Source organism: Lathyrus oleraceus, chromosome 4 (genome assembly GCF_024323335.1).
Source record: "Lathyrus oleraceus cultivar Zhongwan6 chromosome 4, CAAS_Psat_ZW6_1.0, whole genome shotgun sequence".
Classification (NCBI taxonomy): domain Eukaryota; kingdom Viridiplantae; phylum Streptophyta; class Magnoliopsida; order Fabales; family Fabaceae; genus Lathyrus; species Lathyrus oleraceus.
Window position 1 is genome coordinate 290,094,970 of NC_066582.1, and position 21,553 is coordinate 290,116,522.

Consider the following 21,553-nt stretch of genomic DNA (forward strand, 5'->3'; position numbering starts at 1 on the left):
ATATGCTGTCAGAAGAAGCTGATGATTGGTGGGTTGCTACCCGCACTGAGTTGGAAACTGCTGGAAATGCTGAGATTACTTGGGCTGTGTTCAGGGAAAGATTCCTGAGGAAGTACTTTCCAGAGGATGTCAGAGGGAAGAAAGAGATAGAATTCTTGGAATTGAAGCAGGGTAACAGGTCTGTTACTGAGTATGCTGCGAAGTTCACAGAGCTGTCAAAGTACTATACTCCTTATAGTGAGGCTGCTGGAGAATTTTCGAAGTGTGTGAAGTTTGAGAACGGGTTGCGTCCCGAGATCAAGCAGGCAATTGGATATCAGCGAATCAGGGTGTTTTCTGATTTGGTTGACTGTTGCAGGATCTTTGAACAGGATTCCAAGGCTAGAGCAGAGAGCTATCAGCAAAGGGTTGATAGGAAAGGCAAGAATCAGATTGATCGTGGAAAACCGTATGCAGCTGGAAAAGGTTTCCAGAGGCAGAGTGGGATGAAGAGGCCTAGTGGAGGAGATTCTAGTGCTCTTGTTAAGTGTTACAAATGTGGTCAGGCTGGACATCGTATCCATGAGTGTACCAGTAATGAGAAGAAGTGTTTCAAGTGTGGAAAAGGTGGTCATTTAGCTGCAGATTGCCGGTTGAAGACTGTGACTTGTTTTAACTGTGGAGAGTTGGGTCATATCAGTCCACAGTGTCCTAAGCCGAAGAAAGAGAATCAGTCAGGAGGCAAGGTTTTTGCTTTATCAGGTTCTGAGACTTCTGCAGATGATCGTTTGATCCGAGGTACGTGTTATATTAATGGCTTTCCTCTTGTAGCTATTATTGACACAGGTGCGACTCATTCCTTTATATCTTTGGATTGCGCTGTGAAACTTAAGTTAGAGATATCTAAGATGTTTGGAAGTATGGTGATTGATACTCCTGCGAAGGGTTCAGTGACTACTACTTCAGTTTGTCTAAGTTGTCCCTTGAGTATTTTTGGTAGAGACTTTGGGATAGACCTTGTGTGTCTTCCACTAGTACAGGTTGATGTTATTCTGGGTATGAACTGGTTGGTGTTTAACCGAGTCTATATCAACTGTTTTGATAAGACTGTGATATTCCCTGAGATTGAAGAAGGAAAGAGTTTGTTTTTATCAGCCAGGCAGGTGAATGAGGAAGTTGCAGATGGTGCAGAGTTGTTTATGCTGTTAGCGACTTTGGAGGCTAAAGATAAACTGGTGATTGGCGATCTCGCTGTGGTGTGTGATTTTCCTGATGTGTTTCCGGAAGAAGTGAATGAATTACCGCCAGAGCGTGAAGTTGAGTTCTCGATTGATTTGGTACCTGGTACTAGGCCGATATCGATGGCTCCTTATCGTATGTCTGCTGTTGAGCTAGCTGAATTGAAGAGTCAGTTGGAAGATTTGTTGGATAAGAAATTTATTCGTCCAAGTGTGTCACCGTGGGGTGCACCAGTGTTGTTGGTTAAGAAGAAAGAAGGTACTATGAGGTTGTGTGTGGACTACAGGCAACTGAATAAAGTGACGATCAAGAATCGGTATCCTTTGCCGAGGATTGATGATTTGATGGATCAGTTGGTTGGTGCTAGTGTGTTCAGCAAGATAGATTTGAGATCTGGGTATCATCAGATACGTGTGAAGACTGAAGATATTCAGAAGACTGCTTTCAGAACAAGGTATGGACATTATGAGTATTCTGTAATGCCTTTTGGGGTGACTAATGCGCCTGGAGTATTCATGGAGTATATGAATAGGATTTTTCATCCGTATCTAGATCAGTTTGTTGTGGTGTTTATTGATGACATTTTGGTGTATTCGAAATCTGAAGAAGAACATGCTGAGCATTTGAGAGTGGTGTTGGAAGTTCTACGAGAAAAGAAGTTATTTGCTAAACTCTCAAAATGTGAATTTTGGTTAGAAGAGGTTAGTTTCCTTGGTCATGTGATTTCAAGAGGTGGTGTTGCTGTTGATCCTTCTAAGATGGAAGCGGTGTCTAAGTGGGAAGCTCCGAAGTCAGTTTCTGAGATAAGAAGTTTTCTTGGACTTGCAGGTTACTATAGGAAGTTTATTGAGGGATTCTCTAAGTTGGCGTTACCGTTGACAATGTTGACCAGAAAGGGGCAAGCGTTTGTTTGGGACTCAAAATGTGAAGAAGGGTTCCAAGAGTTAAAGAGAAGGTTAACTAGTGCTCCTATTCTGACATTACCGAGTTCGTCGGAACCATTTGAGGTTTACTGTGATGCTTCATTGTTGGGTTTGGGTGGTGTGTTGATGCAGAATAAGCAGGTTATAGCTTATGCTTCGAGACAGCTGAGGGTTCATGAGAGGAACTATCCGACGCACGATTTAGAGTTGGCAGCTGTGGTGTTTGTTTTGAAGTTGTGGAGGCATTACTTGTATGGATCAAGATTTGAGGTTTTCAGTGACCATAAGAGTTTAAAGTATTTGTTTGATCAGAAAGAGCTGAATATGAGACAGAGGAGATGGTTAGAGTTTCTGAAAGATTATGACTTTGGTTTGAATTACCATCCGGGTAAAGCAAACGTAGTGGCTGATGCATTGAGTCGGAAATCATTACATATGTCTATGTTAATGGTTAGGGAATTGGATTTAATTGAGCAGTTTAGAGACTTGAGTCTGGTGTGTGAGAGTACTCACAATAGTGTTAAATTGGGAATGTTGAAGTTAACAAGTGGTATTCTGGACGAGATCAGAGAGGGTCAGAAATCCGATATGCTTTTGGTTGATAAGTTGACTTTAGTGAATCAAGGTCAAGGTGGTGAATTCAGAGTTGATGAGAATGGTATTTTGAAATTTGGTAGTCGGGTGTGTATTCCGGATGTTACTGAACTTAAGAAGAGTATTCTGGAAGAAGGACATCGTAGTGGCTTGAGTATTCATCCTGGAGCTACGAAGATGTATCATGATTTGAAAAGATTATTTTGGTGGCCAGGAATGAAGAGAGAAATTGCGAGTTTTGTTTATTCCTGTTTGACTTGTCAGAAGTCAAAGATTGAGCATCAGAAGCCGTCTGGGCTAATGCAACCGTTGACTATTCCTGAGTGGAAGTGGGATAGTATCAGTATGGATTTTGTTTCTGGTCTGCCGAGGACAAGTAAGAATTTTGAGGCTATTTGGGTGATTGTTGATAGGTTGACGAAGTCGGCTCATTTCATTCCGATCAGAATGGATTATCCATTAGAGAGATTAGCCGAGTTGTATATTGAGAGGATTGTAAGTTTGCATGGTATTCCGTCGAGTATTGTTTCGGACAGAGATCCTAGATTTACATCGAAGTTCTGGGAAGGTTTGCAGAGGGCTGTGGGAACTAAGCTGAGATTGAGTTCTGCATATCATCCGCAAACTGATGGTCAGACTGAGAGGACGATTCAGTCATTAGAAGATCTTTTGAGAGCTTGTGTTTTGGAAAAAGGAGGTGCTTGGGATTGTTATTTGCCTTTGATTGAGTTCACCTACAACAATAGTTTTCATTCGAGTATTGGTATGGCACCGTTTGAAGCTTTGTATGGTAGGAGATGTCGGACGCCTTTATGTTGGTATGAGTCCGGTGAGGGTGCTGTGGTTGGACCGGAAATTGTTCAACAGACTACGGAAAAGATTAAAATGATTCAGGAGAAGATGAGAATTGCTCAGAGTCGTCAGAAGAGTTATCATGATAAGAGGAGGAAGTCACTTGAGTTCCAAGAGGGAGATCACGTGTTTCTTCGTGTTACTCCGATAACTGGTGTTGGTCGGGCTTTGAAGTCGAAGAAGTTGACACCTCGATTTATTGGTCCTTATCAGATTTTGGAGAGGATAGGAGAGGTAGCCTATCGTATCGCTTTACCACCGTCGCTTGCGAATTTGCATGATGTTTTTCATGTGTCTCAGTTGAGGAGATACATTCATGATCCGTCGCATGTTGTCCAAGTAGATGATGTACAGGTGAGAGATAACCTGACTGTTGAAACATCACCTATGAGGATTGAGGATCGAGAGTTGAAACAGTTGCGGGGTAAAGAGATTGCCTTGGTGAAGGTAGCTTGGGGAGGACCAGCAGGTGGCAATGTGACTTGGGAACTCGAGAGTCAGATGAAGGAGTCTTATCCGGAGTTGTTCGTTTGAGGTATGTTTTCGAGGACGAAAACTCTTTTAGTGGGGGAGAGTTGTAACACCCCGATAATAATATGTATTTATTTAAATTAAATTAATAATATGTTTATTAATTTAATTAGAATATTTGAATTATTATTATTATTATTTTGGAATAATAATTATTGGGATAATTATTTAGTGGAATAATATTATTGGAGTATATAAGTTGGAATAATAAAAAGTCCCAATTTTTGGAAAAAGGTTTTCACGTGAAAGGGGAAAAGAGGCAGAAAGGGCAAAAAGAGAACCAGAGAACGAAGGTTGAAGGAAGGAGAAGCTTGGAGCTCAGAGGCTGCCGGATTAACTCAGGTAAGGGGGTTTATCATCAATTAACGGGTATTATGGGATGATATGTACTGGGTAGTAATAGACCATTGTTTTACCTCTGATTTGGATGATATATGTTGAATTTGTGAACTTTTGAGATGAACGAAAATTTGGATTATAATTGACGAATTTCGTAGGAATTAGAGGTAGAAAGGTTAGAAATTTGTGAAATCGAAAGTGTATGATTCGTGTTAGATGATATGAATGAATTGTGTGTGAAATTTGGACTGTAGAAGGTTGAATTGGGTAGATCTCGTAGCAGAGAAAGCCATTGCAGATCTGAGAATTCTGATCTCTGGTCATACGCGTATGGCATTAGGCAATACGCGTATGAGATGTTGGTACGCGTATGGGGGGAAGCCTTACGCGTATGGGAGAAAAAGATGACATTTTGAACGTAAATTGGTCTCTGGTGGTACGCGTAATGGGAAGTTGTTACGCGTAGCGTACGCGTATGGGATAGGTGGTACGCGTATGAGTTGGGCGAGGAAATGCGCAATACGCGTAAGAGAGTAGGCATTACGCGTATGGAGTTGGCCAGGTTTGGGCAATACGCGTATAGCATGGACAGTACGCGTATGGGCAGAGTTGGGATTTTCCTGAACTGTTGTTGTGCAGTTTTTGGTTGTTTAGGCTGAGTGATGTACTTAGCTGAGATATGATGTTGTAGGGATCGTTTCCCGTTGTTTTGAGTGGTATAGGTATTAGTAGAGCGGGCTAATACTGTGTTTGATTATGTGGCATGATATGATATGCTTTTGTGATTAAATTGTTGATGATATGTGATGGTATACATGATGAGGTGAATGTATACATTTGTGAATAGACTGTATTATGGCTTAGAGTGTGAGCATGTGTCTATTCTTGATTGTTGTTGATGTTGCATTGCTAGATGATTAGCATGCATATTGTGGCCTTCGGGTGGTAGCTAATTCCCACGGTGAGGAATTAGTGAGTAGATCATTTTGATTATTGTTGTTGATGTTTGCATGCTAGGTGATTAACGTGCATTTCATGGCCCATTTGGGGTGGTAGCTAATTCCCATGGTGAGGAATTAGTGAGTGAGTCACTATGTCTCAAATGAGTGGGACTAGTGAGCTTGGTAGCCGTGCCTGGATTTGGACGGTGAGGTTGAACTATATGTTCACAAATAGTCGGTACCGCATGCATAGAGTCTCATTGCATAATGAATGTATGGCATATGATATGAATGGATGTATTCCAGTATCACATGTGTGGTGTGTGTTGTGTTGTTAATGATTGAATATGATGGAGTTTTGTACTGTTGATTATGATGTTTGAATGGATATTACTGTTGCTGAATGCGTAGTCTAATTAGGGTGAATTAATGTGTTAATTACTTGGCATTACATGTTGTTCTATAATGCTTATTATATTGATTGAGGAACTCACCCTTACGCCTATTTTTCAGGTAACGAGAGATGAGTTGAGTAGAAGCTAATGCTTGGAGTCTAGAGTAGTTTCTTATGGGTCATGCTCTGATAGATGTAACATCGGGAGGGAATGTTTTAATTAATTTGATATTGGTTGTTGGATGATTTACATGTATAGTGTTACATGTTTTACATTGATGTTGAATTTGATTCCGCTGCGAATTATGCAAAAGACCTTATTTTGATTTAAATAAATGAGCATGACAGGATATTTGATGAATGTAGTGAAATGATTGTGTGACACCCTTCGGGGCATAATTACTCTGATGAATATATGTGTATTTTAATTATAATAATTTGGGGTATTAAGAAGGGTGTTACAAAGAAGAATGCAAAAGGAGGCGTGGAGAGATACAAAGCAAGATTGGTGGCGAAAGGCTATAATCAAAGACAAGGAATTGACTATGATGAGGTATTTGTCCCTATTGCTCGCCTTGAAACTATTAGACTCATCATTTCTTTGGCAGCCCAAAATGAACGAAAGATCTATCAAATGGATGTGAAGTCGGTCTTCTTGAATGGTTTTCTCGAAGAAGAAGTTTAGATCGAGCAACCACATGGCTATGAAGTAAAAGGGCAAGAAGAAAAAGTCTTGAAGTTGAAGAAGGCATTGTACGGACTCAAGCAGGCACCGAGAGCTTGCAATGTTCGAATCGATAAGTACTTTCAAGACAAGAACTTCATCAAGTGTTCATATGAGCATGCACTCTATATTAAAGCGCAAAGTGGAGATATTTTGATCGTGTTCTTATATGTTGATGACTTGATCTTCACTGGGAACACTTTAAGCATGTTCGAAGAGTTCAAGAAAGACATGTCAAATGAATTTGAGATGACACATATGGGGCTCATGACATATTATCTCGGCATTGAAGTAAAGCAAGAAGATAAAGGAATTTTTATCACCCAAGAGGTTAGGCCAAAGAAGTCCTTAAGAAGATCAAGATGGTTGATGTTAATCCCGTTGGCACCCTGATGGAATGTGGCAGCAAGTTGAGTAAGCATGAAAATGGAGAGATTGTGGATCCAGCTTTTTACAAAAGTTTGGTTGGAAGTCTGCGTTACTTGACAAGTTTGGTTGGAAGTCTGCGTTACTTGACAAGTACAAGTTTGGTTAGGAGTCGTAAGTCGCTACATGAAAGCTCCAACGAAAACTCACTTCAAGGCGGCAAAAAGAATCCTTCGCTACATCAAAAGTACAACAAACTTTGGCTTGCACTATTACTCTTCTAACAATTATGAGATTATTGGCTATAGTGATAGCGATTGGAGTGAAGACTTAGATGATAGAAAGAGCACTACTGGTTTTGTATTCTTTATGGGAGATACTGCTTTCACTTGGATGTCAAAGAAGCAACCTATCGTAACACTGTCAACTTGTGAAGCTGAGTATGTCGCTGCCACATCATGTGTTTGTCATGCAATTTGGACAAGGAATCTGTTGAAAGAGTTAAAAATGCCACAAGAAGATCCTATGGAAATATGTGTTGACAATAAATCAACACTTGCTTTGGCAAAAAATCATGTATTTCATGAAAGAAGTAAGCACATCGACACCCGTTACCACTTCATAAGAGAATGCATCGAGAAGAAGAAGGTGAAGTTAAAGTATGTGATGTCTAGAGATCAAGCTGCCGATATTTTCACCAAGCCAATCAAGTTGGAAACTTTCGTGAAGCTAAGGAATATGCTTGGAGTCACAAATCAAATTTAAGGGGGGATGTTGAAATATTAAACTTGATTTGCGCCTAACCTTATTATTTGATTTTTTGGGCTTAGTTATTTTGAGCTTAGTTTATTTTGGGTGATGTTTCTAGAAAACTCTTGTAGTATTTGGAGTGTCTAGATATTTTTTAGGATTGTAATATTTTCTAGAATACTCTTTGAATGTCTAGAGTTGAGAACTCTCTAGAATTAGTGTGTCTAGAGTTCTCCTTAGAGTACTATAAATTAAGATGTAATCCTACACTTTAGTATCAAACAAAAATACAAAGTTCTCTCTTTCATAAATAATTCTCCTACCTATCAAGTTTCTATTCAAGTCTCTAATATTCCCGGACACTTTCTCTAAACACAAAAAAGTTTTATTTTCAACAAAGTTTGTATTTAATCAAAACGGGTCAACATTGTTTAGCAATGGGATAAGGTTTAAAATTGAGTTTAAAGGGTATGCATGTAAACCGATTTTGTCTTCATGTAAACCAATATTCTTACTTTGTTGTCTCATTCTACATTTGAATGTGTGTCTTGAAGGATTTTAGGACTCGGTCTTCATTTTAGACTTTTAAATTTGGTTAGAAAATTTAGAAGAAATAAAAATTATTTTTTAACCATGTTAGGAGAAAAAATAACATTTTTTAAACACAAAAATGTCACTTTTGAAAATTTAAATAAATGACCTATTTATATAGGAAACAGAGCTGGTCCTAACTTTTTAGAAGTCCGAGTCACTTGCAGTTTCATTCTTGCGCTCATAATTTTTCTTTCTTTCGTCCTTTTCTTTAGAGGTGCTAACAAAATGATCACTTTCTGTTTTATCCTGTTTCATCCTTTTCTCTTCTTGAACACAAAATAAAATGAGCTTATTAAGAGACCATTTCTCTTTTTGACAGTTATAAGATATTTTAAACTGACCAAATTGTGAAGGAAGAGAAAGTAATACTAAATGAATGAGCAAATCTTCAGACAACTCAAGATTTAGTGGCTTAAGTTGTAAAATAATGTTTGACATGCTCATAATGTATCCCCTTATATTTCCTTTGCCTTGATACTTCATGGAAATCAAGTTCTAAAGAAGAGAACTTGTTTCGCTTTATCGTTTTTCTTAAAGCGCTTTTCAATCTCAACAAGAAAATCTTTGGCATTAGTTATATTTTTCGATATAGTACCCCTAAAGACCTTAAGAATGTCATGCTTAATGATCATGAGACACATGCGATTGAAGAGATCAACTTCTCATAATTTTTCCTCTGTTTAAAGGTGGTAGATTTCGTAGGAGAAGCAGGTTGCTCCTTTCTTAATGTAAGGTCAAACAAGATTAGGGATGTCAACGAGGAAGGGAATGTACGAAGGATGTTTTCCCACTCCCCGCCTCGCCCCCAAATTTTTCCCCATCCCCGTCCCCGTTCCCCGTCACGAGGGAGTATTATCCCCATCCCCGTCCCCACAGATCCCCACGGAGAATTGGAGATCCACATATATCGAGTCTTAAAATTTCTTTGTTTTTTGATCAAAATTATGATACTAGTATTTCGTTATTTTTCCCTTTTTAAAAAAGATATATTTTGCATCTTTTTTTTAAATAAAAAAGCATCTTGTATCAATAACAAAAAAATGCAAAAACACTTGCAGTTGCGAAAATATAACCACTAATTTACTAATTGAATGAAAAACATGTTACTAATTGAAGTATAGTGAAATTGAAGAGTAATTATCATAAACACAATGAACAAATGAGAGTGGTTGTTGTGATGATGATGAAAACAAAGGAGACAAGGAATGGAGGAGGCAAAGAAAATTGAAAAGAAGAAGAAGAAGATACAACGTGTACACTATATGTAATGGATGCATTTTTTTAGGATTGAGTACTTGAGTAGTGAAACAATACATTATACAATGATAACTCTTTATTTTTTAATATATTAATTATTATTTTTAAGAAAAAAATGCAAAATTATATAACTACATATAAAAATTAAATAATATGGCCGGGGTCGGGGAATCCGCGGGGCAGGGGTACTTCCCCGATCCCTGCCTCGAAGTGTCATCGGGAAAATTTTGTCCTCCATCCCCGTCCCCACTGGGAAAAAATCTCCGACTTCGGAGTTCCGCACATATAATCCTCACAGGGATCCCCATTAACAGATGCAAATTGACATCCCTAAGCAAGATCCGCAACCAAGAACAATTTTTATGTTCTCTTTTTCAGTCCTTGAAATTTGCCCCATTAAGAACCGAATGGAATTCAGATTAGCAGATATTGAAGTAATTGTAGCCGAAAAAGAACAACAAAATTAAACATTTAAATATACTCATATAAAATAAAACTGAATTATCAATTTTGTTCAAATAAAGATGTAAGTCATCTCAAGATATCTAGTGCACCATCAATATTGAGTCTTTGAACACTAATATTAACTGCTACTGATACTCTTGTTGTAATGGTCAAACATTAGTAATAAAAAAATGTCGAATAAACCTCTCTTGAATTGATTTACTATTCACATGTGAAACCTTATCATTATCACATGTTTACCATCACAGATGCATATGAAAATCAATCAATCACCAATTATCATTTAGGTCAATTGATACTCGCATGAATAAACACACACAAAAGAAAAATATTTAACATTTTTTATAATCAATCTCCCAAAGAGAGATCACTTTGGTGATATTTTATTTTAATTGATTTACTCAAAATGTTCATCTTTATATAAATTTATAAACTATAGTCAAAATTTGAACAAAATTATATCATAGTTAATTTTCAAAATAAATTAATACACATGAAAAAAATAATAATAATTCTTTTAAACAAGAATACATAAAAGTATACAAACTAATTATAAACATTAATATTCAATTAAACTCATTAGATAAAATTAATAGATATGGAAAGTTTGAATTATAATAATTGAAACAATTGATATTAATGATATGTAATCCTCTTATTTGAAAATTTGACACACAGAACAGTTGATATTTCAAAAAAGAAAAACAATAATAATGATAAAAAATTACAGTATCGAATTCAATCTGTTTCCCCTTTAATATGTGAAGCACAAAAAGAATACATTGCTGAATGTTTGGGTAATTGAGTGAGAAAGATATTGATCCTTCAAACACTAGTTTGAATGCCAAAACACTTTACACTTTTTCACGCAAAATATTTCTTTGCAACATATTTGAATTTACAACAAAAGAATAATTTATATATATATATATATATATATATATATATATATATATATATATATATATATATATATATATATATATATATATATATATATATATAGATAGATAGATAGATAGATAGATAGATAGATAGATAGATAGATAGATAGATAGATAGAGAGAGATTAATTACTATACACCGTCAGTGTAAAAAGTTTTACACCGTAGGTTCATCACCATCATCCGTTTGTATTACTTTATAGATTTTTAAAATAAAAGTCAAACTTATTTTAATATCCAACGTCTTTAATTAAGTGATGGTGTAAAATCATTTTACAGACGGTGTTTTCAATTAATCTTTATATATATATATATATATATATATATATATATATATATATATATATATATATATATATATATATATATATATATATATATATATATATATATAAAAGTAGAAGCACAAGAATGAATCATTATCATAGATCTCTAATCATAGCAACGACAACGACAACTTATATAAATTAGGCCACAAATATTCTCAATTTTATTGAAAATTCCACCATATTAAAATAAAATAAAAATGCATAGCCATATATTCAGGATAATTATAATCATGATTATCATCCCATAAACGTAAATTTTACACAAATTAGAAGATTAAAAGGATCTTAATTTTAAAACTCTAAAATAAAAATTAATCATAAAATTCAAATTGAATCAGATATGATAGTTTATATATCATTTATTAATTTGTTATGTCAGGTTTATTCATAATCTTATAATTTCTATCGATATAGGAATTAAGAATAGAATTATAAACAAATCACTATGAATCAGATATTCATTTGACTCATAGCCTTTATACTCATACCCGAATACAATTATGAGAATGAAAGTGAAAACTTATATGATTTTGCTATTGAAAATATTGATGATTTGCGGGTATTTTATCTTCTGATTTGTAGAATTCTTCTATAACTCATTGATTCTACTCTGAGAGGGATGAAGAGAGAATTTCTTATAAATCCTTTTGTGTTGTCTTCAAATGGGAGCCATAACCTCTTTATATTGTTTCTTAGTTTTCAATATTTGAATTTGATCATTAGTTAAATTAAATATTGACTTGTATATCTATCTATTAATTTTAACTTTCATAATATTTATACTTTTAAACATAAAATTATTATTAATTGAACTATCACAACTTTGACTAATTATATAATGACTTTAACTCATATAATATTACATTAATTCTAATGCAAACTAAAAATAGCATTTCTATAAATTTAGTATTGCTGAAAATAATTGGAAGGTTAAAATGATATTAGTTAACGAAAGAATTAGTGTTTTTATGAATTAGTTAATACTTTAAAGAATGCATTAGTTGATGTTGAACTAGATTTAAGATTAAAATAATAATAATTAAAGGTAAATTTATGGTAAGTAGATAAGTGTAATCAATAAAATTATCGTTTTTCATTTCTCGTGGGGGCTAAGTCCCCAATGTCGTACACGTATGGTGGTGCCGTGGCACCATTTCCCATTTTTTTAAATCTGCGATTCACTCTCAGAGACACGCACTAAAGTTTCCGTCATCTACCTTTGCTCTTACGAATCACACCACTTTCCTCTTTCTTCTCAACACACACACCAAAGTTTCCGTCAACGGCAGTCCAAAACTATGTGAAAGAAAAAGAGAAAGAGGAGGATAATGAGCGGAGAAGGAAAAGTGGTGTGTGTGACAGGTGCTTCTGGTTATATTGCTTCATGGATTGTCAACTTCCTTCTTCAACGTGGTTACACCGTCAGAGCCACTGTTCGTGATCCAAGCAAGTGCTTCTTTCTCTTTATATAAATATTCATCAACATTCATGTTCTTTTTGTTTCGTTTATTTGATTGGTGTGAAAACAGGTGATCCTAAAAAGGTTGACCACTTGATTAAACTTGAGGGTGCAAAAGAGAGGTTGCAACTCTTTAAGGCAGATCTTTTGGAACAAGGTTCTTTTGACTCTATTGTTGAGGGTTGTGATGGCGTCTTTCATACTGCTTCACCTGTTCGTTTTGTCGTAGATGACCCTCAGGTTCATTCCATTCTATTGTTCACAAATAGTTGAATGTGGTGTGCTTGTAAATGTATGATCAGTTATTTTTAATTTTTATATTTTCAGGCTGAGTTGATTGATCCGGCAGTGAAGGGAACTCTTAATGTTCTTAAATCATGTGAAAACGAGTTGTCTTTACCTCTTCTAATGCTGCAGTTGCATATAACACAAGGCCGAAGAATCCTGAAGTCATAGTTGATGAGACATGGTTTTCAGATCCAGATTTCTGTAGGGAATCAGAGGTTAGCATTTTTTTCCTTCCTAAAAGTTATTCAGATTGAAAGCCTGAAGCTGGCTCATGGGATTTTGATGTATGTGTTTTTTATTGCCAACTTCAGTTATGGTACATGCTTTCAAAGACTTTGGCTGAGGCTGCTGCCTGGGAATTTGTAAATGAAAACAAGATTGACATGGTTGTTCTTAATCCAGCAGTGGTTGCTGGTCCTCTCTTACAACCAGAGGTTAACAAAAGTGTTCAATCGATTTTAAACCTAATAAATGGTAATTCTTTCCTAACATAAAGTGTATTAGTGTGTGGACTTGCTAACATTTTTAATTAAACCTGCAGGTATGTGCATTTTTATTTAAGTTACACTTCTTATTATGCCTAACTGAGTATGAGTTCTGTTTATATTCTTGATTGATTTGTGTTTTGTGGTTATTGAAGTGATGTGCACAAGCAAAGATATAGATTACCAAATATGTTTTATTAGTTTTAAATTTTTATTGATATTAGATAAGATTAAGGTAGTTAATGGCTAATCTTCTGTTGCATTGTGACTATTATTGTTCATTGGCTCAGATTCCCTATGGGTCTGTGTGCATTTGGTAAGGTCTTAATGACAATTTTTCTTTAGACAATTTCGAACAATTGCATTTATTCATGTTGATATTTGTAAATATAGTGTTAAGAATATTTGTATATCGATTAGTCTCACATCGACTATATCATGTAATTAGTTATAATCTCTCTATATATAATAAAGTGTCCGTAGTACTTTTCAAAACACACGGTTTATTAAGAGGTTTCTTAGTCTCTTGAATTTTAATATGGTATCAAAGCCTACTGAGAGACAATCCTTCATCGTGCTTTACCTGGTTGATCAACTGTCTTCCGGTGATTTTTTTTGACAAATCGTGTCATACATTCAAATTTTTGGATTGGATTATAGTGATACCTTCTCACCTATAGCCAAGATGGCATTTGTTAGACTTCTTCTAGCCATTGCAGCTATTCAACATTGGCCTCTTCATCAACTTGATATCAAAAATGTTTTTTTTACATGGTGATCTTCAAGAGGAAGTATATATGGAGCAACTCCGAGAGTTTGGTGGTCCGTAGTGAAGCTGACCATTCTGTTTTTTATGTTCACTCAGTTAAAATAACATCTCTCGAACCAACATGGTATTGTGGAGGAAATATTTATCTTATTGTGTATCTAGACGATATTGTCATAACTGGTATTGATCAACAGGGTATACTCCAGTTAAAACAACATCTCTCGAATCAATTTCAGATAAAAGATTTTGGTAAATATCGCTATTTCTTGGGTATTGAGGTAGCCCAATCTAAAGATGGTTTGGTGATTTCTCAGCGGAAATATATTATGGATATTTTGGAATAAATAAGTTTGTTGAATGCTAAACCAACTAATACTCCTATGGATCCAAGTGTCAAAATACGACCCAATCAGAGGAGCCTCTATCTGACTCAGGAAGGTATAGGAGATTGGTTGGAAAGTTGAATTATCTCACTGTCACTCGTCCAGACATTTCTTTTGCAATTAGTGTGGTAAGTCGGTTCTTAAATTCTCCTTGTCAGGAACACATGGATGTTGTTATCCGGATTCTGAGATACATCAAATATGCTTCAGGAAAAAGTCTAGTGTATGAAAATAAAGGACATACTCAAATAGTTGGATACTCCGATGCTGATTGGGCAGGGTCATCCATTGGTAGACGATCTACCTTTGGGTATTGTGTATTTTTTGGAGGAAACCTTATATCCTAGAAAAGTAAGAAACAAAACGTAGTTGCAAGATCAAGCGTCGAGGCAGAGTATATGGTCATGGCAATGACAACATGTGAACTTATTTGGTTAAAACAGTTGCTCAAGGAACTTCAAATTGAAGAAGCAAGACCAATGAGACTTATTTGTGATAATCAAACATGGCACATTGCTTCAAATCCAGTCTTCCATGAGAGGACCAAACATATTGAGATAGACTGTCACTTTGTCAGAGAGAAAATCGAGTCAGGTGACATTGCAACAAACTTTGTCAACTCTAATGATAAATTGGCAGACGTGTTTACAAAATCACTACTAAGTCCCTGTTAATTATATATGTAACAAGTTTGATGCATTTGATTTATATGCTCAAGTTTGAGGAGGAGTGTTAATATTTGTAAATATAGTGTTAAGAATATTTGTATATCGAATAGTCCCACATCGATTATATCATGTAATTCGTTTTAATTTCTCTATATATAATAAAGTTTCCGTAGTGTTTCTAAAAACACAGTTTATTAAGATGTCTCTTAGTCTCTTGTATTTCAATAATTCAATTGTTTAAGATTGTTTTTAACAAGTGAATCCCAAATATATTTGGACCTATTTATCATTGGTAAAAATAGTTTGAGTTTATTTGTCTTTCAATCCCTCCTATTTTTACACATACAGCAAAATAAATAATGATAATATTTAATCACACCACTCACTTGCTTAAATACAAGTGGGACTTAATGAAAATATTAAAGTATCCTCTAACAAATTTTATATACAAGTTTCTGAAAATGAATTAATTTTAATACCATTCTTTAATTCATATTCAGCTTAAACAAAACTAACAACACCAATTCCATCCCTCAAGCGGAGAAATTGATCAATCTTGATCTCCTTCGTCAGAACATCTGCCAGGTGCTTCTGTGTTCTACAATGCACAACTTCTAGCACTCTATTATGAACCTGATTTCTCAGAAAGTTATACTTAGTCTCAATATGCTTGCTTCACTCATGCAGCATTGGGTTCTTGACAAGATTGATTGCAGACTTATTATCAATCATCAGCTTCAGAGGCTTGTTTACTTTGATGTTCAGTTCCTGCAGTAAATTCAGAAGCCATACAGTTTGACATGTAGTCACAACGCCTGCAATATATTCTGCTTCACAGATTGACAAGGCAACAATTGGTTGCTTCTTGGAACACCAAGAAATAGGATTTCCCAGAAACTTAAACAAATATCCAGAAGTACTTCTTCTGTCAACTGTGTCTCCACACCAATCAGAATCTGAATAACTCAGAAGTTCTGAGTCAGTTTCAGCACTAAAAGGGAACAAAACTCAAAGTTTCCTTTAAATACCTCAGAATTGTGACAGCAGCTTGGTAATGAGACCACTTCGGTTAGCTCATAAACCTACTCATCATTCCAACTGCATCGCAAATATCAGGTCTGATATTACACAAATATCTTAGAGAACCTACCAACTGTTTGAACGTTGTCGCATCTACATCATCACCATCAGAATCAGAATCCAATTTCTAATTTGTATCAGCAGGTGTGACATCAACTTTACAATTCAGTTGCTCAAATCTCTTCAAAAGTTAAAGTTCATATTTTAACTAATGTAAAATTATGCCTTTCTCATAATACATAATCTCCATCCCCGTGCTTCACAAAACTAATACTACTACCGAATATGAATTACTTCTAACCGTTTTTACCAATTCTGCAACTTAGTTATTGGTAGAAATTTTAGCATTAGTAAAAGTATTTAAAGGTCTTGTTCATGAAATAGTTATTTCTCATATCTCTGATGTTCAATTTGCGATTATTTGTCTTCAATACGTCATTGATTATTAATGTATTTGTTGCTTAGATTAATTAATAATCACGAATTTTTGCACTGTGTAACAGATTAAGTAATGTCATATTTATTCCATACAAGAATTGCCATGTTGCATGATAAATGAACTCCTTGAGTTTTTGAATGCAGGTATACCTTTTCCAAATAAAAGTTATGGATGGGTCAATGTAAAAGATGTTGCAAACGCCCATATTCACGCGTATGAGATTGCTTCAGCTAGTGGAAGATATTGTTTGGCTGAGAGAGTGGCACACTACTCAGAAGTTGCTAAGATTTTACTTAATCTGTACCCATCATTACAAATTTCAGACAAGTAAGTTGACTGCTATGCTTCCAAGAATGCATACAAAATATGAATTGTTCAATGTATACCTGAACTGAAACTAAGAAAGTATTCAATCTATGCCTTTTAGACATGTTTGTCTCCTTAACAAGCTTCCTACCTCTTCGTTAGAGTCTTCGCTTTTTCATGTTTCCGTTTCCTTAGACCATACAACAAACACAAATTAGATTTTTGCTATCAATGATGTTCCTCTTTGGGTTATTCAACCTCTCACCAGGGTTACAAATGAGCTGTGTCCTCGTGATTTTTTTCCAACTATTGTTATATTTAACAAAGTTCATTTCTCATGCAAAGAGGTGTCACCATCTGCTTCAGCACCTACTGCTACCCATACTTGTTTTCCTGCTTCTATGCATACTTTTCCCAGCCCGTAATCACAAAATAAATTGGATTATCATACCTCATACAACTTATGAAACTCTGCGCTCTCTTTACAATTTTATAAGGTGTGAGGATGAAGAGCCATATATAACAACGTATGAGATTTCCAAGGAAAAGGCTAAAAGTTTGGGAATCGAGTTTACTCCTTTGGAAGTCAGCCTCAAGGAGACTGTGGAAAGCTTCCGGAAGAAAAAGATTATCGACTTTTAGTCTCCCACCACATTTCACTTAATCAATAAAGAAATGACAAGATGTTACTGCCATTTGATCTATATGATGTAGAAGTGAATGCCATCTAGCAGAATAACACTTGTGATTGTTGTTGTTGAATAGAGGTTTGTTGTTGTTGAATAAATTATGTTCACTTTGTTATTATTATAAACTCTGTTGTTGAGAAGAAATTGCCATTGTAAAATAAGGTAATAAGGTGTGTAACGTTTGTATTTAATCAAAACGGTTCAATTTTGTTCAGCAATTCATTCTTGCTTTGTTGTCTCATTCAACCATTGTACCTGTGTCTTGAAGGATTTTAGGACTTTGTCTTCATTTTAGACTTCAAAATTTGGTTAGAAAATTTAGAAGGAATAAAAATTATTTCTTAACCATGTTAGAAAAAAAAAACATTTTTTGAACACAAAAATGACACTTTTGAAAATTATTTATTACATTTTTCTTTTTAAAAAAGAACATTTTTCTATTATTAAAAAAAATAGATTTATTTAATTTTTTTGGGTTAAAATTAGGAACTAATTTTATTATAATATGATAATTATTTTAATTAATCTAATTTCATTAAATTACTAGAGTTGAGTTGAGTTATTTACTAAATGAAATTTTTATTAGTTTTTTTTAAGTAAAGGCATTTTGATACTTTTAAAAATAATCAACCCTTCTTTCTTCTCTATTTCATATATATTTCTCTTATATCTATCAATATATCAAATCAACTCTATTTCTCTCATCTTTAACACTCTTTCTCTCTTTTTTTCTCTAACACTCTTTCTCTCTTTTTCTCTCTTTTCAATTTCTTCAAACATGGAGGTATGCTTTGATGTTGTAAAGTGGAGTACCAGATCTTTGCATTTCTTCAAACACATGTTCGTGTTTCTGGTTAAGAACACCGTAGAATCCACCAAGAACTTACTCAGGAGCTCTCCTAGATGAAGCTCTCTTTCACCGGCAACAATGTGTTCTCCAGACTCCTAAATGGTACAAACAACCATAGGTGATTAACGAAGAAGAGGAAAATAATGGAGTTAGTTACGTACTAAGGAGATGATGATAATGAAACAAATGAAGTTAGTTATATACTATTAATCATTTGCTTACTGTATCACTTATGGTTATATACATATTGATGTAAATAATAATCAAAATATAGCACTATTGTCAAAGACTTTCTTTAGTATCCCATGAGTAGCAAAACCATGAAGTTGTTTTGAAAATTATGTAATTAAAAAGAAACATGACACGTGGCCCCATTATTTTTTTCAAAAATATGATTTTCTTTATTAATTATATTAAAAAATATTATACTTTGTTTTTTATTTAAAAAATATAACGTGGCAGAAATGTATGACGTGGTGTCATACAATCATTGTTGGAATTTTGCCAAATTCCTAACGTGGAATTTCACCAAACTTATAAAGAATTATAAATCAATCTTGATGACAAGAATCAATATTTCTAATTGATTGCTCATCTTGTTCTTCACTCAAGTGAATCAACCAACTTTGATTGCACGATGATTATTGAAGAAGAAAAGAAAAAATAAATTTGGAAAGAAAAGAGAAATTAAGGATTTAGGAGAAAAGGGGAAGAAGAAGAATATTTCTGCAGAGTTTCTCTCTGCCTTCAAACTCAAGTTTATTCAACTTTTTTTCTATACAACTGCTCTATATTACAATGATATGGTACCTCCCTATTTATAGGATTGCTTGCATACTAAGCAATCTCTAACTAACCTAACTAACTCAGCTAAAACAAACAAATAACACTAAGTCAAAATTCTATCGAGATACACTTCTTCGATATTTTGACAACTATACATTTCGACAACAACATACTATGTCGATATGATGTTTTGACACAAAGAATTATATTCACAACACACCATCTAATTCGTTGTGTCTAAGTTATCTATATTAATCATTATTCTTAGTCTTTTGAACACTTCGACTCGCACACTTTCATCGTGATGTATGCAATCTGATTCTCAGTTCTGCAGTGTTTCAAGTTTAGCTCCCCATTTTTTACTTGCTCTCGAAGATAATGGAACCTCATTTTGATGTGTTTACTTCTTCCATGTGCTATTGGATTCTTCGCCAGATTGATAACAGACATGTTGTCGATCTTCATGGTAATTGCTCCATGATTCTTCACTGTAATTTCTTTGACCAAAATAACCATCAATGTTTCTTGATATGGACATAGGGAAGCAACTATGTACTTTGCTTCACATGCCGACAATGCTACTACAAGTTTTTTTCTAGAGTTCCAAGCAACTAGTGAACCACCTAGCATTAACACATTACTAACTGTGGATTTTATATCCTCAACATCACTACACCAACTTGAGTCGGTGTAATCCACTATCTTGCATTCTTTTCCTTCATCAAATGCATGAAAAAGAATGCCATTGTCGATAGTTCCTTTGAGATACCTTAGTATCCTCTTCGTCACTGTTAGATGTGATACATTTGACTTTTGCATGAACCTACTCACCATACCTATGTTATATGCTAGATCAGGCCTTGTGTGACAAAGGTATCTTAATGATCCAATAAGTCTTATGTACTGTATTAGGTAGACATCATCTTCCTCTGAGTCTTTCGACAATTGTAGTTTTGGTTCTGTAGGTGTCAAAGTCGAATTATAGTCTTTCATCTCAAAAATATCTTGAGTATCTCACTTGCATAACTTTTTTGATGCATCATCAAGCCTCTATTGCTCTTGTAGAGATCGATTCCAAGTAAGTATGAAATGTCTCCCAGATTAGACATTTTGAATTCTTTGCTAAGATCACCTTTGAAGTCTTCGATCTCTTTCTTGCAGCTACCTGTTATCAGCAAGTCATCGACATAGACACATAGTATAAGAAATTCACTATTGCTTCTTCTTACATATACTCCATACTCAGTAGTGCACTTCACAAATTCCTTCTCCTTTATAAAGTTATATATCTTCTTATTCCAAGCTCTTGGAGCTTGCTTAAGTCTATGCATGGTTTTATGCAGGTTGTATACCTTGTTTTCTTCGCCTTGTTTCACAAACCCAACTAGTTGTGCAATATAAACTTCTTCGTTAAAGAGTTCATTTAGGAATTCTTATTTCACATCCATCTGACACATATTCTAGTTGTTCATGTTTTCTAGACCAACAACCAACCTGATTGTTTTGATCCTATCAACAGTTACAAAAATCTCGTCGAAGTCGATTCTTTCTTTCTGAAGGAATCCTTTTCCAACAAGTCTTGCTATATGTCGAGTTACTTCTCCTTTGGGATTCAAATTCATCTTATATACCCACTTCATATCAATTTCCTTCTTGCTTTAAGGTAATTCGACAAGTGACCAGATGTTATTGGGTTTGATGGACTTTAGTTCCTCATTCATTGCTTTCATCCATTTCGAATCCTTTAATGCCTCAGTCGCATTGACTGATTTGACATCTACATAGAAAGCATAGTGCACCAGTTCACCTTCATGATCTACCACATCATCTGATGTAATCACACATTCTTGCAACATTGCAAGCATGTGTGTTGTTCTTTGAGGTCTGCTTGTGCTTGCTTGACCTTTGACTTCTTTTAGTCGAACTTCTCTTTCGACTTCATTTGTTGGTTCTTCACATAAGATTCTCACTGAATACTTCTTTATATTTTCAGTCCAATCTCATTCCTTAAGCTCATCTATGATCACGTCCCTGCTGATCACTATTTGCTTGTGCACTGGGTCGAACAACTTGTCTCCTCTAGTAGAATGGTATTCTATTAGAATCATTTGACTCGACTTGTCATCAAGT

The 21,553-nt window shown here is 34.8% G+C and overlaps 1 pseudogene; it reads left to right on the forward strand.

Moving 5' to 3' along the window:
• The first annotated feature begins 12,329 nt into the window (after positions 1–12,329).
• On the forward strand, positions 12,330–18,009 carry LOC127075162 (phenylacetaldehyde reductase-like; annotated as a pseudogene).
• Positions 18,010–21,553: the final 3,544 nt, after the last annotated feature.